Below are 6,498 nucleotides of genomic sequence, written 5' to 3'. Positions count from 1 at the left end.
GACCTACCTTCAATACTGTGGTAACACTTAGTGAGTCACACAGGTCAGCCACTCACCAGGCATTCAGTATGCCAGCATCATTCCCTTTTCTAGAAGTATTTAAGGATGGAGCCCTGGTTTTAGATAGGGCTTACATTGGATCCTATGTAACATATCATATTACACTTCAAAGTAAGGTGAGGAATTCTCTTCTGACCCAGCCTCTTGACAGTGTCCAGAACCAAGGAACTGACTATGCAACCCTGAAAATGGGAAAATGGGAGGGGATCCTTATATTTGATTTTATTTATTTGATCGATTCAAAGCCCCAGCTTAGCTTCTAGAATTTTTGTTAGCTTCCTGGGCTGCCACAAGAAATTGCTGCAACATGTTGATGACTTGACAGGAGAGAAATTTGTCTCCTTGTAGCTCCAGGACCTAGAACCTAAGATCAAGCATTGGCTGGGCCATGCCTACCCTTCAGGTGGTGGGTTCAAATCCTCCCCTTGCCTCTGGCCAGGCTGGTAGCTCTTAGCAGTCTTTCTGTTTCCATGGCTTGTAGCCATACCCCACTGGAACTTCCGTAGGCACCCCAAAATCCCTTCTCCCCTCTGTGTGTGTGTGTGTGAGTGAGTGTGTGTGTGTGTGTGAGTGTGTGAGAGAGTGTGTGAGTCTGTGAGTCTGTGTGTAAGTGTGTGTGAGAGTATGTATGTGTGTGTGAATTTGTTAGTGTGAGTGTGCAATTTATGTGTGTCTATGTATGTATTTCTGTCTGTCTTCACTGGATTTTGCATCCACTCTAAGCCAGCACGATCTCATCATAACTCACAGCACTACAATATATAAAGTCCCTCTTTCTGGATAAGGTCGTGGTCTAAGGTTCTTAGTGATCAAGTTTTGGTTGGGGAACCCCATCTAACCCAAAAGAGTTATTTACAGGTCTGTTTTCCTACAGGAGTATCAGGCCACGATTGCTATGTACTGACTTGTCTTCAGACAATGGCTTCTGTCCTTCACGGTCCTCCAGGCCCTTCTACCTGCAAGGGATGAATCCTTGGGAGTCGGGGCCTTCATGGCTGCGTGCATTTTTATTTTATTCTATCTTAGAAACCAGAACACTGGTGAATAATTCTCTGCATGGGGCTATACTTTGCCATTTGGGACATTTTCTATTGAGTAATGCAATATTTTCACTCAGAAAATACATTTCAAGTTCCAAACAGGCAATTTACGAAGTATTTTTGGAACGCTGTTGGCGCTGTGTTCCGGGATGCCTGCATTGTTGATGAGACATCATGCAGGGCTGAGGCTGCCATCAGAGCCACAGTGGGACGTCTGTATTACTGCTGCCTATCAGGATAATGCCGTCTTCTCCTCCTCCTTTTTTTTTATTAAGTAAGTATCAGCCAACATAAGATTATTTTTTAATTTTTGGCAGATGCACATAAGTCTACTTACTAGACTGTGTAAGATTGCAACACAGAAATAATTTGAATATGACTTTTCTTAGTATGGATTCTTCATTAGAGGCTGGGGCAAGGTGTCAGGTCCGGGGGGTTTGATTGGGAGGGAATCTCAGGGAGTAAGAGTTGGTAGCGAGAATGAGAGGAAATGGCAGGGGAAAAAAAAAAATAGAGCTCCACAGTCAAGGTCAAGGCCACTGCTAAAGGCCTCGGGGTCCTGATGCTGCAAACTTGGGAAAGGGTAGAGAAAACTTGCCCCGAATTGTCCTCTGGAGCAGGTGAAGGCTGCAGATTCTTCTAGTTGCCTCCCACGTGGAAGGAAGGGACGTGAGCTATCTCACACTCTCTAATCTGTGCCCATTCGGACGTCCTTTTAACCGGATGTTCTTACAACTCAACGGTTAGCACTAACTACCTAAGCCTTAACTCTCCAGGAAGCACCTCCCACCCCTGCAGCTCAGCAAGGTCTGGGCTGAGGGGAGGGCAGACACCAAAGGCGTCCATTACATTAGGATTCCTCCTTCTCCTCCTCCTCCCCCTCGTGTGTGTGTGTGTGTGTGTGTGTGTGTGTGTGTGTGTGTGTGTGTGTGTGTGTGTGTATAGGGGGAACCAGTATTCATGCCTGTACATACATGCAGAGGTCAGAGGAAGGTGTGGGTGGCCGGCTCTGTCACTCTTTACCTTATTCCCTGGAGACAATGTCTGTCACTTACTGAACCTTGAACTTGGCTGGCAACCACCAAGTCCCAGGAGATCCTCCTACCTCTATCCCCCACAGCACTTGGGGTGATAGATACACATGGACGTGCTCAACTTTTCCTTGATGCTGGGGATTTGAACTCAGGTCCTCAAGCTTGTGCAGCAAGCATGCTCCCCTTCTGAACCATCTCCCTGTCTCTGAATTCCTTCTTCTAAAACATACACAATAGCATCGTCATTTGTGGTCATCATCTAAAACTCAAATGCCCTATGGATTAAGACTGGAATACTGTGTGTGTGTGTGTGTGTGTGTGTGTGTAGGTGTTAGGGTGGGACAGAGCAAAACAGGGTATGTGCTCATAGACCGTTCTATCCTGGATTTGGAGGTTTTTCCATAATGCTGTTGTTTGCTTAGCTCCTGGCTCCCGGGATTTAACTGTTGCTACATTTGGAGACTTGGGAAGATTTGGGTTCAGAATCCTGCTTCTTTGTTAATACTTCCTCGTGGGCATCAGGTACTGTGTCATATTACAAGCTGTATGCCGCCACCGGCTCCTTTTAGTGGGACAGAGATTGCTTGGTAGGTTCTGCCCGTGGCTTTTAAAAGAACGTTTCTGACTTATCCACTTCTGAGGGCTACAGTGAAGTCAGCATGCTGACCTCAGTGGTGACTCTCCTCCTGGAAAGGCACATGGAAACATTCCGCCCATTGAGATTCGAGGGACAGTTTACTAGGAAGTAACAGATTCCCTTCTTTACCTTTACAGTGGCCCACAGAGAGGACGTTCTCTCTCTTGAACTTTGGGTGTTGTTGTCTGAAGGTACAGTGTTTGAGCTGCCACAGCCATCATATATGCATTAGGAGACACACTATTAGCAAGAGCCGAAGTTCAGAGGAAGATGGGGCCAAAGATGGAAGGCATGGTGGGCACTCTATGATGTCATTAAGCATCTTACCCATCGGCTTGGGGGCTGCGTTTACCTGTGAGACGATCCACCGCTGTACTTCTATGGTTCTCACTGGATTTCCATGACATGGTGCAGGGGCAGTGTTTGTAAGACAGTATTTGCAGATCACGACGATGAGGGAGTTTTGGGGGAGCCCCGTAGTGATGACACCGAAAATGGAAGGCGATGTCTCAGGACTACTCAGACTCCAGTATTTATGTAACATTCTCAATGAAACACCTTGAAAATGCTAATGAGGCTCCTGATCTTGCTATTATGAACTTAGCATGTATAAGCAGAGATGTCCTCAGCAGAAATTTCTGCACGTGGGCCGGCATGACGTTGTTGCTCGCAACTGTAATGGCCACTTCTTCAAATATGAGAGTGTGACTTTGGGCAAGAAACTTAGCAATGAGTGGAGAGTAAAACTTTTAGAACCTGTTTAAAAACTATTTTTAAAATTACAATTTGACATTTGAAATTAAATAATTTGAAATTAAATTTGACAAGTATAAAAACTCATCTTCACTCATCAATTCAATACTGAAATCTCTTGTATTCATGAAAACAGAATGTTCGTTTAATGTCATTTTCATATAAAATCATTCCAAACAATGCAAAGTTCTAAGATATATTGGTGCTGTTCGAGTCGGGACCTGGAGGCCCGCTTAGATGCCACTCAACGGAAATATCAACTACAAATGGAGGCAAGTATCTAGTGTGTATGCAAACAAATGTCAGAGTCACTGTCTGGGCTCTGCTTGCCTTAGTCCTTCCCAAAATCTTATGTCCTATGCCGTCTTCTTTGACGACCTAGAACAGGACCTTTTCTAGCAGTTTCTCTGGGGGAGTCCATGTTCAGGGGTAGAATACCTCCGTGGTTGCACTCAGTGTGTCTTGACGGAGCGCCACAGGTCACCTCTGCTTCTGCCACCCAGCAAGAATCCCTAAGGAGGCAGCCTGCCCATGGACTACAGCGAGCTGCTGAGGCAAAGAGGATGCCCCAGAGGAGACTCAAGCCTTTTCTCAATAACATCGTGGTAGGGATTTTTTGGTGTTTGTAGGTATGACATAAATTATCTCAATGATAAATTCCTCAATTATGTGATGTGATGTGTGTGTGTGTGTGTGTGTGTGTGTGTGTGTGTGTGTGTGTGTGAAGGGAACCAAGTCTTCTTGAGACACAGGAAATGATACAGATACAGATAGGGTTCTCATGACAGGGACCGAGGCAGGGAGGATGGACTAGAGGTGGTTACTGGATGGTCACTCATGTGTCAGTGCATCAGCCTGAGACATCTGGTCAGGAACCTTCCTAGCTGTACAGATTTAGATTTAGTTGATTAACCTATTGGCCCTCAAGTCTACTAGGATGTGTGGCTTAGTTCCATGATCTCCCATCCTGTCTCCTGTCCTTCCTTTAGAGCAGAGGATGCTCTTCACTTTAACTTGTCATAAGGGAAGCCGTACTCTACAAACAGATCATGGAAACAGCTATGACAGCAGGCAGAGCCATCCAATGAAGGGTCCTGTTGCTCCCTAAGGAGCGTCACAGACTTAGAATATTGCTAGAGAAGGTGATACTTGAGTTCTCCTGCCCTACTTCGAGCATCTGCTATTCAGTGGCCTCCCTTGGACCAATTCGTGTTCAAGGTTTTGTTTTAATAGTCATAGAATGCGCTGTTATGGGAAGAGAACATCATAACCTAAGGAGTCACAGCGGCTCGATTTCACTTTGTCCCAACACTGTTTTCTGGAGCAGTCATTTGCCCCGTCTCTGTGTCATTTTCCAGGCGGTGAGATATGCAGGTGCCCAAACTGCCAGGTTGTAGGCCACGTGTGTTCTCTGTCCATGCTCTCAGAGAATAACTTCCTGGGGGAAGACAGTCCATCTTGTGCTCCCTCCCTCCCTCTTTGTGGTGGTCAGCTTCCCACCTGCTCAGAGAAAATGCTCAGACAGTATTGGATGAGGACGTGGTACAGACGTCAATTTGAACGGTCTGAGAAGTGTGTGCTCTCCTGCCCCATTTCTCGTACACTTACCCATATAGTAGGTTGCCTGTGAGAGTAGACAGGCCCATTGGATCCCACCAGACACAGATAAGCATCTTAATTACTCTAGAGAGCACGGGAAAGCAAAACCACAGTTTTCCTTTGCCTATCCTTAGAGCCCTGATTGATCTAAACTCTTGCCCTCTTTCCCTGGATTCTTCTGTTTTCCTTCTACTCGTTTTTCCATGGAAAACCCGGCATTTGTCCTCATTAGAATCAGAGCAAAATCACGTGGACAGATGAAATCCAAGGAAAGGCTCCCATGGCCAGCATGGAGAGGGTGAGCATTTTTACAAGGATCAGGCCTGTCAGAAGTCATCATGATGCTATGATGTCTCTTTGATGCTCTTGCCTATGAGGAAGAAGGGAGCAAAGGTTAGGAAAAATTAATTTGCATTCTGCTATGGGGCATCCTTTCAAACACAGTTAGTTTCACACAGTATTCATCAGATCTTGCATTTGCAAAAAGATAAAGTGGACTATTAGTCCATAAGGTCTCTTCTGCCTTTCAAACCACGTGGGGTGTTTTAGCAGGAGGGGAAAAAAGCTGAATTGCACCCTGTCCTATAAATTATATAATTGGAAAGCAATAAATTTAAAGACCTAAATGGAATAGAATAAAGAAGGAGTCAAACAATGACTTCTCTAATTAATAACCATTTATGTCTCCCAGCAGGTAAAATGCTAGAACAAATGTGATCACTTTTTATTTTAAAGCATTTCCACTTTGTAAGGAGAATTATTTATTTATTTTGGGGGAAATGAGAGTTATACATGGTGTTTAATCAAACTGGAGCAATTCAGTACTAAAAGAACCACCACACTAAAAATCTCAGCAGTGCTGTGAAGAGTTAATTCATCATGTAGTTAAAAAACCCGATCTTGCTACAGAACTTGCTTCGTGACTTGTTTCTCAGCAGCCAAAAATTAAGCATCAAGACAATAGCAGCATCCATCCCTGTAAGTATAATATACGTACAAAACATGCAGCATACATAGTATCCCCAAACTATTGGGCTAGAGAGACGGCTCACTAGGAAAAGCGGTTGCTGTGCAAATTGAAGGAGCTGAATTTGGATTCCCAGCACTCACATAAAAATCAGGCATGATGGCACATATCTGTAATCAGTCTGTCTGAAATGATAAGGCCCAGGCTCAGTGACAGACCCTGTCTCAAAAAAAAAAAAAAACCACTAAAGTAGAGAAGTGAATAAGGAAAACATCAAGACTGTCAGCTTCTGGTCTCTACAAGTTCCTGCACAGTCAAGAGCGCACGCACGCACGCACGCACGCACGTGCACACACACATATGTGCACACACACACACACACATACTACACACACATACTTGTTGCCA

Source organism: Peromyscus maniculatus, chromosome 10 (genome assembly GCF_049852395.1).
Source record: "Peromyscus maniculatus bairdii isolate BWxNUB_F1_BW_parent chromosome 10, HU_Pman_BW_mat_3.1, whole genome shotgun sequence".
Classification (NCBI taxonomy): domain Eukaryota; kingdom Metazoa; phylum Chordata; class Mammalia; order Rodentia; family Cricetidae; genus Peromyscus; species Peromyscus maniculatus.
This window is presented reverse-complemented; position numbering follows the sequence as displayed.